The sequence below is a fragment of the Saccopteryx leptura genome, chromosome 2 (assembly GCF_036850995.1).
Source record: "Saccopteryx leptura isolate mSacLep1 chromosome 2, mSacLep1_pri_phased_curated, whole genome shotgun sequence".
Taxonomy (NCBI): Eukaryota; Metazoa; Chordata; class Mammalia; order Chiroptera; family Emballonuridae; genus Saccopteryx; species Saccopteryx leptura.
In genome coordinates, this window is record NC_089504.1 from 31,258,505 (window position 1) to 31,273,551 (window position 15,047).

The window sequence follows — 15,047 nt, forward strand, 5'->3', positions numbered from 1 at the left end:
TGAGAAAGAGAACCAGAAGGCCTGGCTTCAAGTTAGAGCTCCACAGTCATCTGTATAGCTTGGAAAACCCATCTGAGCCTCAGTTTCCGCTATTACAAGTTATAAATGGTCATTAAAGAGCTATTCATTGAATGCCTACTATGCTATTTTAAAGAACTGGAATAGGTCTCTCTGACTCAACATACATAAAAACACTTTGTAAATTCAAATTTAAAAAAACAGGTTAAAAGTGTTTTTATTGAAATATCTTTTTCTTCAGGAAAACACTCTTAGCTCCAATTTTGGAAGCCAAGACATAACTTCCTCAGAACCCATTTAACCATAGGAGCCCTGTTCTGGCCACCTGCACTGAAGCGGAGTGGTCATACTGGAATTCCTCAGTGGTCAGCACGAGCTGGTAAAGGAGGCCAGCCGAGTCCGGTTTCCCACTTCCCAAACAGGCACTCCATGCCCCCATCGTCAGGTGCCTATCTTGGGAGGAAGAAGGGAATTTGAGGAGCTGACAGGGTAGGAGGACCGCAGCCGGGACACAGATTAGAATGAGAGAGTCACTTTAGAACCAAATATTAAAGCTAAGTAAGATTGCCTGCTTCTGTTCATAAAATACATTAGTTATGATCTTTGAGCTTGTATCTGTTTGTAAATAATTCCTCATGCTGGGTTGGATTACTGGAAAATAATTGAATCCCATTCTGACCTTCACTCCAAGCCTGCCTTTTAGCACTTGCTGGGCAGTGGCCAGGCTGAGACCTTTGCGTGTCCATCAGGATTTAGCTGCAGCCCAGACTGGGAGAAAGCTTACGATTTCCTTTATGCAAAGGAGCGCTAGGGAAGATCAGAAATAAATCAACAGGATCAACCATGGCCACACAATCTCTGCCTCCATTCTTGACTCCATTGTATTCTCCAAGCTACTCTCTGAAAGAAAACCAGTTCACTAGCCTGCTTAAACCTTCACTGCTTCCTAGGAACAATAGCATTGTTCCCCGAACTTTAGGCAGTCATGCACTGCCTTCAGAATGTTTGCTCTATAGCTGAGTCTTCTATTGTTATTCATTTTTAATTAACTTACTGTTTTACTTAAAAAAAATTTTTTTAAGTCTTTCTATCATGACATTCATAAAAAATCCTTGCCACAATTAGAAATTAACTATAAAAATAAGTACATAATGATATCAAAACAATTTTAGCTAGGTGCCCTTGCCTGAACCTTTTTTTAATGGGAAAATTTCTAGGTGTAAAGAAGTATTAAAGAAATACTGACACCGACCTGAGGTTTTTCCCTTGATTTAACAGAAGGATTAAATGCTAATTGAAAAGGGATTAACTTTCTCACTTGGTGATTCAGTGTCATTTAATATCAGGTCCCTGAACAACCTAAATTCTCCCATGAACCACCCCTACACGCTGCCAAACTAACCCATGGGATGAGTTCTAAGTGGCATTCAAGACCTTTCATTACCTGTGCCTTGCTTGACTCTCATTTCTTCTAGATATTAATCTGAACCCTCACCCTTTGTACTCTGTGCTCAGCAGTGCCTGAATGTACAGTGCTGTTCCAAGCCTTGGCAATGCTGTTCTCACTCCTGTGTCTGCCTGCAACCCCTATTCAACCTCCAAACCTTTGCTCAAATATCACGTGAGAACGGTTCACTGCCCACCCTCTCCCTATCACCCCCTACGCCTTCCCTTTCTCTTCTATTTGACTTTGCTACCTGTACTTTCTTGTTTTCTAGATCTATGACACAGCAGTGTAATTATTTGTTAACATACAACTCTCTCCTCTCCTAGCACAGTGTGTGGCTCATAAGTGATGCTTAATGACTGGTAATTAAACTCAATTGATGGTCCATTTTCATCTCTTCCAGTATAACAGAACTAAGTAACATCTGTGGAAACCCACCATCTGTCAAATGGGGTGATGTGAACCTAAGAAAGTGTACTGCCTTATGAAAAAAGTGTTCGTTCACTGTGGTGGATAGAGTTCATGACCACCCAGAATTTACGATGTTATGTAGAGCAAAGCTGGAAGAGAAAGGCCTTGAGGAAATTGATTTTGTGAGAAATAGAAAACCTGTTTCTACTACCCTATTGAACTTTTCACACGTCTTTCATTGTCCCTCAATTGGTTTTCGATTTCCTGGAGACTACAAGTGACAGAAAAGTGACATTGTTCTCATGTCTTTGAGTTATGGCTTTCCCTAATTCTCATCCTCCACCCCCATCAGCCAATTTCACTATATTTTGAAGCCAAAGATTCTTGACATGTAAAATTAGAGAAAGCTAGAGTTGGTGAAATGAAAAGTTACAAAAAATAATCATCAATGAAAAAGAGAAGAAGCCTGGAATTGTATCTTATCATGTCATCCCTTGTCAAACAAAATACCAAGAAATCAGACAAGAACTTAGATCTGCTAAGAATATCCAGTTCGATTCCTGGCTTCTCATTGTATTCCTTGCCTTTCCTTTGTCAAGTACACTTCCTTAGGGCTCTCACCCCCGCCCCCCGTGGTAGCCAACTGTGTGTTAGCTACACCAGATAAGATTTCAAAATACAGATTCCCAGACTTATCAAATCAGAATGCCTGGGGATGGAGCATAGAACTACTTAAAAAACAAACAACTGGCCCTGGCCGGTTGGCTCAGCGGTAGAGCGTTGGCCTAGCGTGCGGAGGACCCGGGTTCGATTCCCGGCCAGGGCACACAGGAGAAGCGCCCATTTGCTTCTCCACCCCTCCGCCGCGCCTTCCTCTCTGTCTCTCTCTTCCCCTCCCGCAGCCAAGGCTCCATTGGAGCAAAGATGGCCCGGGCACTGGGGATGGCTCTGTGGCCGCTGCCTCAGGTGCTAGAGTGGCTCTGGACGCAACATGGCGACGCCCAGGATGGGCAGAGCATCGCCCCCTGGTGGGCAGAGCGTCGCCCCATGGTGGGCGTGCCGGGTGGATCCCGGTCGGGCGCATGCGGGAGTCTGTCTGACTGTCTCTCCCTGTTTCCAGCTTCAGAAAAAATAAAAATAAATAAATAAATAAATAAATAAATAAATAAAAACAAACAACTGCAGGCCCTGGCTGGTTGGTTCAGTGGTAGAGCTTCAGCCCAGCATGTGGATGTCCTGCATTTGATTCCCAGTCAGGGCACACAGGAGAAGCAACCACTGCTTCTCCAATCCTTCCCACTTCTCCCCCTCCACCTCTCTGCCCTCTGTCATGGCTCAGTTGGTTCGAGCACATTGGCCCTGGGCACTGAGGATTGCTCCATAGAGCCTTCACCTCAGGTGCTAAAAATAGCTTGGTTGCAAGCATGGCTCCAGATGGGCAGAGCATCAGCCCCAGACGAGGGTTGACAAGTGAATCCCAGTTGGAGTGCATGCAGGAGTCTGTCTCTATCTCCCCTCCTCTCACTTGGAAAAGAAGAAAAAAAAATCTTAACAGGAGATTGTGTCCACAGGTGATTCTGAGGGACCACATTATCTTAAGAGTCTTCCCCTAATGTGATTTTTAAATTGTGACCAGAAATCACCTGAAACAAAATCACATTAGGTTATTTTATTTTATTTTTTTTTTGTATTTTTCTGAAGCTGGAAACGGGGAGAGACAGTCAGACAGACTCCCGCATGCGCCCGACCGGGATCCACCTGGCACGCCCACCAGGGGCTACGTTCTGCCCACCAGGGGACGATGCTCTGCCCCTCCGGGGGGTCGCTCTGCCGCGACCAGAGCCACTCTAGCGCCTGGGGCAGAGGCCAAGGAGCCATCCCCAGCGCCTGGGCCATCCTTGCTCCAATGGAGCCTTGGCTGCGGGAGGGGAAGAGAGAGAGAGGAAGGAGGGGGTGGGGGTGGAGAAGCAAATGGGCGCTTCTCCTATGTGCCCTGGCCGGGAATCGAACCTGGGTCCCCCGCACACCAGGTCGACGCTCTACCGCTGAGCCAACCCCCCAGAGCCCACATTAGGTTATTTTTAAAGTGTAGATTTCCAAACTCACTGAGTTCCACTAAATTATGTGCTATGGCCCAATATAAACATTAAAAAAAAACCCCTCCCCCAGGGATTCATACGTGCACAGTACAGTTTGAGAATTGATGATTGGGGCAGAGGTCTCACACTCAGATGCTTTGTAGGGGAACAGGAAGGTAATGAAAATGTGAAAAAACAGTCCCAAATAATACAGTAGGGAGTAGTAAAAATTGTAAGTAACAGAAGAGTGCCTGACCTTTCTACAGGAGGCAGCCAGCCACCCCTCACTAGCCAGCTCTTACTCGTGGGGATGTAACCAGGTATTATAACTCTTCAGAGGGAGCCAGACTATAGATTTTTTTTTTTTTTTTTTGTATTTTTCTGAAGCTGGAAACGGGGAGAGACAGTCAGACAGACTCCCGCATGCGCCTGACCGGGATCCACCCGGCACGCCCACCAGGGGGCGATGCTCTGCCCCTCCGGGGGGTCGCTCTGCCACGACCAGAGCCACTCTAGCGTCTGGGGCAGAGGCCAAGGAGCCATCCCCAGCGCCCGGGCCATCTTTTGCTCCAACGGAGCCTTGGCTGCAGGAGGGGAAGAGAGAGACAGAGAGGAAGGAGGGGGGGGGTGGAGAAGCAAATGGGCGCTTCTCCTATGTGCCCTGGCCCGGAATCGAACCCGGGTCCCCCACACGCCAGGCCGACGCTCTACCGCTGAGCCAACCGGCCAGGGCCCAGACTATAGATTTTTTTAATGTAAACATTTCCTTAAATGTTGACAACTAACTCACTTTTTTCTACTTTATCATAGTAGATAAAACTGTAATATATGTAAAGTATACCCATGATGATTTGATATGTGGATCCATTTGATCTTTGAAAAGCATGGGGGTTAGGGGCACCAATACCCCCATGCAGTTGAAAGTTTGCATATAACTTTTGACTTCCCCAAAACTTAACTACTAATAGCCTGCTACTAACCAGAAGCCTTATTGATAACATAAATAGTTGATAACACGTTTTGTATGTTCTATGTATTATATACTATATTCTTATGATAAAGTAAGCTAGAGAAAAGAGAATAGTACTAAGAGAATCAAAAGGAAGAGAAAATACATTTACAGTATTTATTTAAAAATTTGCTTATAAGTGGACCCACACAGTTCAAACTTGTGTTGTTCAGGGTCAACTATATATTGTTAAAGGATTCCCTCCCCACCCCCCATCAAGTTAATTGAGTAACTCACATTTTAAAAAATAATCTGCAGGCCCAGTAGGGCTCAAGGGTCACCAGTTTGACACTTTTGGAATTGAAAATGTCAACACGTTTCTTGTAGACAGGAACTAACCAGAAGTTCCTCAGTGCCTCTGTAAGTAATAGGAGGTGATATAGGCCTGTAGCCATAACGAGCACAATGTCTTTAAGTTGCAGCTAGAAAGAGTTAGAATAAGTACACATGTAAAGGAGAGGTAGGCGCCCCCATTTGAAAGCAAAAAAAAAAAGCAAGAGGAAAAAGGCACTAAAAGATAATGACTGTAATCCATTTCAGGTGTACTAAATCTTAGAAACCTTACTCACCTGACCTGTGGTGGCGCAGAGGATAAAGTGTCGACCTGTAATGCTGAGGTCACGGGTTCGAAACCTTGGGCTTGCCTGGTCAGGCACATAAGAGAATTGATGTTTCCTACTCCTCCCCCTTCTCTCTCTCTCTCTCTTTCTTTCTCTCTACCTCCTCTATCTAAAAACCAATAAAAAAAATAAAAGAAAATTAAAGAAACCTTACTCATAAAATAGAGATAATGAGATCATGATAGCTACTTACAGTGGTTCAGGAATTAAGAAGGATGGTTTCTATCAAGTGGATTAGCAGTATCATGTGACATTGTATATACTCAATATTTCTAAGAAATATGCTGGCTCTCTGTTGTCTGTTTTCTTAAGCCTCTGTTCCCTTACACTAAAATTCACCAGGTATATAAAAAAAAGGCAAGCTCGTGGGAAAAAGCTGACCTACTCCCTTGACATCTGTATATGTATGTTCTTTTAAAGAAAACTCTTAATATTTCTATGATGAGAAAATTAACAAGTTAGTAGTTGAAGTGCCTCCTAAGAAATGTCACTTCAAAATACAGAAATGTCCTTGAATCTCAATTCTGATTTTCCTATATAAGGGAAGTTGCTAAACAAATGGTCTGAAAGATTCTCATGGATAATTCTGAAAGGTTAATAATACTCTGGTTTAGGAATGTTGCCTCCCTTATGGCACTCTATTACTCATCGATGTTTTAAAAATAATAATTTTATATTTTAAAGAAACTATAATGATTATGTGAAAAAAATGTATTTACAGTTTTTTTCTTCTTCTTTTCCAAGTGATAGGAGGGGAAATAGAGAAACAGATTCCTGCATGCACCCTGCTCTGGCAACCCCCACCTGGGGCCGATTCTCTGTCCATCTGGAGCCATGCTCCTAACTGAGCTATTTTTAGCACCTGAGGTGGAGTCTCCATGGAGCCATCTTCAGCATCCAGGGCTGATTCACTCAAACCAAGCCATGGCTATGGGTAGGGGAGAGAGATAAAGCAAGAGAAGGGGGAGATGGAGGAGTGCAGAAGCAGATGTTCTCCTGTGTGCCCTGACCAGGAATTGAACCCAGGATATCGACACACCAAGCCAATGCTCTACCACTGAGCCAACTGGTCAGGGCCTATTTATAGTTTTAAGGACTAATAATTTCATCACCTTAACATACATTCCAATCTAATGTTTGTCCCCTTATATACATGTTTTTATCTCTGTGAGGTCAGTATTGTCTGTTTTACTTGCCAAACTAGTCTAAGGGCCTAGAATAGTCCTTTGCACATAGCAGTCACTCAGATATCTGTTTAGGGAATAAATGGATGAACTTCTGCAGTGATAAAAGCACAATCAATTTTATATTCTGCTTTGCTTCCTTCTATTATGTCATGAATCTTTTATGTCTCCACAAATTTTTTTTTTTTTTTTTCATTTTTCTGAAGCTGGAAACAGGGAGAGACAGTCAGACAGACTCCCGCATGCGCCCGACCGGGATCCACCCGGCACGCCCACCAGGGGCGACGCTCTGCCCACCAGGGGACTATGCTCTGCCCATCCTGGGCGTCGCCATGTTGCAACCAGAGCCACTCTAGCGCCTGAGGCAGAGGCCACAGAGCCATCCCCAGCGCCCGGGCCATCTTTGCTCCAATGGAGCCTTGGCTGCGGGAGGGGAAGAGAGAGACAGAGAGGAAGGCGCGGCAGAGGGGTGGAGAAGCAAATGGGCGCTTCTCCTGTGTGCCCTGGCCGGGAATCGAACCCGGGTCCTCCGCACGCTAGGCCGACGCTCTACCGCTGAGCCAACCAGCCAGGGCCACAAATTTTAAACCAATCATCTCTCTACCTGTTTTGATTTTTTTCTAATTATAAAATCAGAAAAATGTGAAAGCCTAGAAAAATATTTCTTAATTTCACTCCAGAAACCATCACTCTTAACTTGATGAGATAGTTCTCCTAGTATTTGTTATATAAAACATTTTCTGTAAATGTGGAGTTTCTATTCAGATTCTTTCATTTGATGTGACATTGCTGGTGTTTACCCATGTTATGGGAAACCTGTTGTCATCATTATCTAACTTATTTACTGTTTTGAAAAACAATAGTTTATTGCTTTTTCTTCTAAAGCTTTGTGAATTAAAAGAGAGAGAGAAAGAAAAAGAGGATCAAAGTTTACAGACTGCCTAGTCCAGACTAAGAATGCAAGAGGTGCTTACCCGGTCAAGGCACGTATGGGAAGCAACTACTACAATCTGATGCTTTCTGCTCCTCCCTCTCCCCTTCTCTCTCTCTCTCTATAAAATCAATAAATAAGTTCTAAAAATCTTTAAAAAAAATGCAAGAGGTGAGAACCCGGTCCACTGTGGTCTTGGGGTGTTCCCAGCTATGCACGGCCATCGGCTTGCAACCCCTTTAGACTTGTTTTATTGCTTTTAGAGATCCTGCATTCCATACACACCACCTCTCATGACATGAGTCATTAGTTAAAGTCATTGGAATAGAACAGAGGATATTTGGTGGGTTTTGGGAGGGTGTGTGTGTGTGTGTTTGCCCTTCTGCTATGAAATAAAAATTTTAGTTCATTTCTGAAGAAATGAATTGGCCAATAAATTCATTTTATTCTACTTCTACTTTACCCAAAGCTTCATATTTGGCCCAATACCTTTCAAGCTGCACTTTCTTTTCTGCTATTAGGTGCTTGGAGTTGCTGCTGTTGGACTTCTCCCTGCTTTGCTATAGATTTGAGCATGTTCTGAGCACCAAAGGCCTCCATCTTCTCATTTTCTGCTGCTTTTGCAAGTTGGTCAACACGCTCAATTAAACCACCAACTATTTTCTGAAATCGGCCAATTTTGTCCACAAAGGGCTTGCACTCTTCCTTGAGCTCTGTGGTCTGCTGGGTATTCTCTAGGTCCAACAACTGACGCTTGTTCAACTCCTCAAAGTGCAGCCCTGGGTGCACTTGACCCAGGCTGTCCTTGACCATAGCTGTTTCCCTCCTGGCTTTCCTGCTGACCTGTAGCAGTCATGCACTGCCTGTCACCATTATTGTATTAACTGCATATTATCCCAAGCATTTGGATATACCGAAAACTTGCCATTTCAATTAGTTTTACAATTTTTGTCACAAACTGTTCCAAAATAAAAGTCTTTGGTTATAGACTCTTTGTCTGCTTTGTAGATTATTTCCTTAGCATAGGTTTCTGGAAGGGAAAAAATAAATGTTAGTTAGAGTATTTCCAGGGATCTATATCATATAGGGTATGTTTTCTACACCCTTATCTATCTCAGCATGTCTTTGTTATCTTTCTTACAAAGAAAAGACAGATTGACAAGACATAAAATTTTTTCCCAAACAAATTTGGTTAGAAATCACTTTACAGTCTTTGAGCATCTAATGCAGCAGAAATGGGAAACCCACAATATTTATCTTTACCCCTTTGAAGTTTACTTTTTTGTTTTCTTTCTTCCTAAATGCTTGACAGTTTTTTTATTAAAACATTTTTCCAGATATGTTGCATTACAGTTCATTTTTATCAAGTTTGCCAAGAATGAAGTGAGTCCATCAAGCTATTTTTTTTAAACAAAATTTTTCTTCAGCTATGTCTTTGATTAATCCTTCTGTTTCTGTTGTTATGGTTTCTTTCTTAGGTACGCCCTAATTCTTAAGTTTACCTCCCATATTTAGGTGACCACACAGTTTATATCAAACCAGGACAATTTTGAATGTGAAAAGGAGAGCAGTTAATAATTACACAGGACAACAGACACAAAAGAGGAATCATTTGAGTGCAAACCGAGACACACAACCACCCTAACTGTCCCTTTTCATTATTTACAGTTCTTGATTCTTTTGTTCTGTATCTTGAAAGGTTTTCTAAATTTTTCTTCCATATGACTAATCCAGTGCTTTCAATATTTATCATGGCTTTTATATTATACTTCCAAAGCATGTTTGAAATCTATTATTGAATTTTCAATTTTCTCATTTCTTTTCATGTAACTATTCTTTTTCATTCCATCCTATTATTGTTCATCTCAACATGTTCTCTTCTTATGAATTACTCCTGTTTCATAAAAGTCATGTTTATCCTGTTTATAGTTTAAATGTCAAGGTCTTTGCGGGTTTTTATTTTCTAATTTTCCTTTGGCTTTTAAAATAAATTATTTCCCAAGTGTCTTTTTTTTTCTTTGCCTGTTCTTCAGCATTTGTAAAGGGTCCATGTTGTTGTTGTTTTTATGGGATAGGTAGAGAAGTTCTTATTCTGCAACAATAAGAAATTAATCTAAACGCTCTGCCAACAAAAAGGCTGCTTGGATTGCTAATTGCCTTACTTGGAATTCCCTTATGTTCTGGCTGAATCTCCTTCTAATAAATACAGCTGGACCCAAGGTGGCTGTGCACATTGCCTAAACCAAATCCCAGTCTTTAGCTGTCACTACGCGTGTAGTGTTACTCTGTGGTTTTGAGCTGGACTCTTGCTGTGCTGCTTCCTGATGATGTGAACCAGTAACTCGTCATCAGTTACTCAACCTAGGCAGCCTTTTCAGAATATATAACTAAGCTCCATCCTAGACTTCCTGGCTCAAAATCCTAGGAGACATAGGCTTGTGTGTGTTAAAGATTTCCCAGGTATTTCTGATATGCCCACTTCGTTGAGAATCACTGATCTGAACCAAATATTCAATGCACCGAATTCTGCAGAATGAAGTACATGAAAGGCAAAAACACAGCTGTTGGTTTGCAGGTCTGCTGGGGTGACTTCTAATTCTGCTACCTTCTATGATGATCGTCCTGTGGGAATGAAACCTCTCCTGTACACACTCCTTGGAAGGCAGTTTTTATCTACATTAAGGAATAAAAATTCTAATCAGAAGAGGGAAGCAATTCAACATCACTGACTACTTCAAAAAGCAGAACCCATGACTCTTCTAATTGAACTAAGTGATAGAAGGAACAAGATGATAATCATAGACATGAAGACCCAGAGGACCCAGACTGCCTAAGTTTGAATCCCATCCCTGCCACCTACTAGCCAAATGCTACTAAGTAAATCACCTAACCTCACATGCCTTAGTTTCTTCATCTATAGGACAGAAATAATAGGCACTATTTCACTGATTTCAAGGAAGATGAAATAACTTATAGAAAGTGTTCAGAAGTGCCTGATATATATTATATATTCAAGAAAGATTAGCTAATATTGGTTTCAGATACAGTTATCAACTTCATATATTCTTTTCTTCTGATTCTACCAACCTGCAGTTTGTGCAACATCCTTCCACTCCAGCAATAAGTGGATCATCAATAAAAGTTTTTAGAGTTGTGGGCTTTCATATTTTTTTATGTCTCATTTGATACTGTAGTGGGAAGTTGTAGAATGCTGCATCAGATCAGTTCCTGAGTTTTATTGGAATTTTATGGCTGGGTCCTAGAACGGTGATCCATCACTGTAATTTCAGTTTGAACAGGCAATCCATCATTTCATTTCTGTCCATGCCTTCATGCTGTTTCCTACTGGCTGCCTTGGCTACCTCGTCTCTTGTTCCACCTAGTGCTGTGACTTTGGAGCAGTAACCTGGTTCGAAACATACCAGTACTGGGTAAGCTAATGAAGTCCAGGAAGGAAGCTGTTCTGTGTGGTTCAAAAGGCCCCCATGCGTGATAAGCACTAGGAAGGAAGTTTAACTCAAAACCAAGATCTTTCTAAGTTATCCAGGTGATTCAATAGACTGTCATATATTGAGTGTGGCAGTGAAATAGAAACCACACTAGTTATATGAGGAGAGGAAATGTAATATAATGAATAATTAACTAGGTACAAAGTTATTAGTCCGTTAACTGGAAGGATTATAAGAGGACTTGATGGTGTGAAGATAGCATATCCTGGAAGCAGTTACCATTCTGGGGCTGAGGATCTATAAAAATAGGCTGGCACATTAACACTTGGAAGCTTAGAGAAAAGGCTCTGTGAAGCTGAAACTCAGATATTTGAGAAAAGGGAGCGCTGTTCAGCTGGCGATGGTGCCACTGAACTCTAAGGAGGGGCCTTGGGGCTCAAGTCCAGATCTCTAACTAGCAGGATAAAGTGGTTCTGCAAGTGTTGGAAATGTTGTACAAGATTTAGCTGTTTTCCTGGAAAGGAACCATGGAGGGCATTAAGAAGTATTGTTGGGGTAATACTTAAAGGAGCCTCAAGCAGACAGAAAATTCACAGGAAGCAAAGAGCAGACAAGATGAAGCAAATGCTTTCCCTTTTCTTGGGTCTTGTGGTTTTCCCCTGGTGGCTGCCACTGGCAGATCCCCCTGGCAAAGCAGAAAAGTGGTTTGTAGACTACTAGCTCCCACACCCCAAAGCAGAGAAGAGAAAAGTGGGTTGGAGCTGAGAGAAAATAGCCATATCTGGTACTCAAAGTGTGAAAGAAATAGTAGTAACGATTGCTAGCATTCATTGCTTTGTTACTGTGTGCTAGGCACCATGCATTATCACATTTAATTCTTATTAAACCTTCTCTTGTAGCTAATATTTTTATCCTCATATTATTGTGAAGATGTGATATTCTGTGAAGCTGAAACTTTGTGAAATTAAAGGTCACTTGCTTAAGATCACTTAAGGACTTCATTTGCTTAAGGTCACTCAACTAGTAAGAGGCACAGCCAGGAATCAGATTCAGTCTTGGCAGCTCCAAAACCTCTGCACAGCTCTGCCTCTTATGGTGCATGGCATTGGTGCTATGGTTTCTTCCAATTCTGCGAAGCATTTATGAGTAACTAATGTCTCTTTTCTCAACATTGTTTGATTTTGTTTTATTATCAATTAAATGATTATTTCACAACATTTAACTTCGTATGTGAGGCATGTGTGCCTAACTGCTAAGAGCTCTGGAGACTGGGCGATTTTCCAGTTTCTCTGAACTAAACAGATAGTTGAATCAGACACGATAAAATTTAGAAAAACTATATTAATGTAAATTATTTGGTTTGGCCACCTACTTTGTCTTTCATATTGCCTGGAACAATGCCTGGTTGCCCATTGACTTTACGCCACATAATGTCAGTGTAATTGTTTGGCACAATTCCTCCCTTGGGTACCTCATCACCAGAGGTGGACTCTCCTCAGTAGCCTCTCCATTAAGAAAGCCACTTGGATAAACTGATTATACAATTTTGCCATTAAATAGCAATCTCTGAGTCATAAGATAGAGCTATAGAACAGGGTTAAAATTAGAAAGAATCAGCCTACTGAAGATCTCCAGACCAGAGATCTCTATTTAGATAATAAATTAATGCTTTTAAGAATAGACTTGGGGCCCTGGCCGGTTGGCTCAGTGGTAGAGCGTCGACCTGGCGTGCAGAAGTCCCGGGTTCGATTTCCGGCCAGGGCACACAGGAGAAGTGCCCATCTGCTTCTCCACCCCTCCCCCTCTCCTTCCTCTCTGTCTCTCTCTTCCCCTCCCGCAGCCGAGGCTCCACTGGAGCAAAAATGGCCCGGGCACTGGGGATGGCTCCTCGGCCTCTGCCCCAGGCGCTGGAGTGGCTCTGGTCGCAACAGAGCGACGCCCCAGAGGGGCAGAGCGTCGCCCCCTGGTGGGCGTACTGGGTGGATCCCGGTTGGGTGCATGCAGGAGTCTGTCTGACTGTCTCTCCCCATTTCCGGCTTCAGAAAAATACAGGGAAAAAAAAAAAAAAAGAATAGACTTGGGACATCGAACATTGCCAAACCTCAATATACCCATTGATTTCTGCAAAAGAATACTAATATTTGCACATATTTTGGCATTCTCCATGCAACAATAAATACATTTTTGTTTTACTTTGTATTTATGCTTGAGACTCAAAAAGATAATAAGAATTCTCTGACATAGAGAATTTGGTTAGAATATACAATCGCTATTCTTTGTCATTCAAGACCTTTTGATAGTTGAGATCTAGATCATTGATTATCTCTTTAGTTTCAACTCACCCACCCCGACTCTGCTAGACTCTCAATTATCACAATTATCACTTACCTATACCTACTAAGCCAGTTTTTTTAAAGACTGATATTGCCAATACATAAAACCTAATCTCTCTAGAGTTCCTTCTTTCAAACTCCCAAATTACTGGGATTCACTCTAAATTACTGAGAGTTCTCTAAAACAAAGGATTTCCATGAAAAACAATTTAAAAGAATAATAGTAAAAGAGACACATTATATATAGAATAAGTTTAAGTTTAGGATATTTAAACAATATACTTTTTAAAGGCCCTTTACATCCTCATATTATAGATATGCTAGATCATAAAAATACCATTTCTACATCTAACAGACTCTTTAATAACTAAAGAGGAATAAGTACAGTATAAAGTTACAGTAGAATGTCATTTCCTTTGGGTTTTGGGTACAGGGCATGAGTTTTTTTGTGTGTGTGTTGTTGTTTTTTTTTGCATCTATGTTATAAAAAGCAATAACTCTCATTTGATGAGGATTTTACAATTGACAGAGTTACTTTAGTACACATAACGATCTACAACAACTCTAGGAGGAAGATATTACTCCCCCACCTTAAAAATAAAGATATAAAGAAACTGAGCATCAAATGGATTATTTTACCAAGCAAAAATTAAAATGAAATTTTCTGATTTTATGTCCAGTCCACCACTACAGGTTCAGAAATTCATCTTCTGAGAGCTTAGACGGTGAGTGCGTGAGCTGCCATGGCATCAACCTCAGAATCTAAAGGTCCAGACTCCTATCTTAAGACTTTAATCACCAGCCTCTGCTGCCTCAACAAAACCAGGGATAGTCCACCAAAGATCCCATCAGCAGAAAGTTGAGCTCTGTTTCAGTAAATGACATATTCTTTAAACCTGTCTTTAGATTTCCCCTTTGGCATCTGAAAATGTTACCATCATCTGAAGATATTGAGATGGATAAATAATGAACCTCGTTTCCCTCCGGAAAAGATTGTTAAAATTTTCTGAAACCTATTGGACCTTGATTACACATTAACATGTTTACCATTAGCTTCCCTTACTCATATCTGGCCTCTAGAAATCTTACGCAGCCCATCTTCCTTGGAAAAGTCAGTTTAAGTGAAAAAAAATACTTAATTGCAACCCAGGATATGTCTGGGCAAATATGGACATACTGTTAAGAGTGAGTACATTGACAAGGGTCATGGGAGCATTTTGAAATTGCCTGTGTGGGCCCTGGCCAGTTGGCTCAGCGGTAAAGCGTCGGCCTAGCGTGCGGAGGACCCGGGTTCGATTCCCGGCCAGGGCACACAGGAGAAGCGCCCATTTGCTTCTCCACCCCTCCGCCACACCTTCCTCTTTGTCTCTCTCTTCCCCTCCTGCAGCCAAGGCTCCATTGGAGCAAAGATGGCCCGGGCGCTGGGCCTCTGCCTCAGGCGCTAGAGTGGCTCTGGTCTCAACATGGCGACACCCAGGGTGGGCAGAGCATCGCCCCCTGGTGGGCGTGCCGGGTGGATCCCAGTCGGGCACATGCGGGAGTCTGTCTGTCTGTCTCTCCCTGTTTC

The 15,047-nt window shown here is 42.2% G+C and overlaps 1 protein-coding gene and 1 pseudogene across 3 annotated transcripts in view; one reads left to right on the forward strand and one right to left on the reverse strand.

Annotated features, from left to right (window-relative positions):
- Nucleotides 1-15,047, forward strand: part of GRIN3A (glutamate ionotropic receptor NMDA type subunit 3A) — a 172,866-nt gene that overhangs the window by 14,587 nt on the left and 143,232 nt on the right. The gene's annotated exons all lie outside the window — the stretch shown is intronic.
- LOC136393585 (intraflagellar transport protein 20 homolog pseudogene) lies at nucleotides 8,100-8,511 on the reverse strand (annotated as a pseudogene).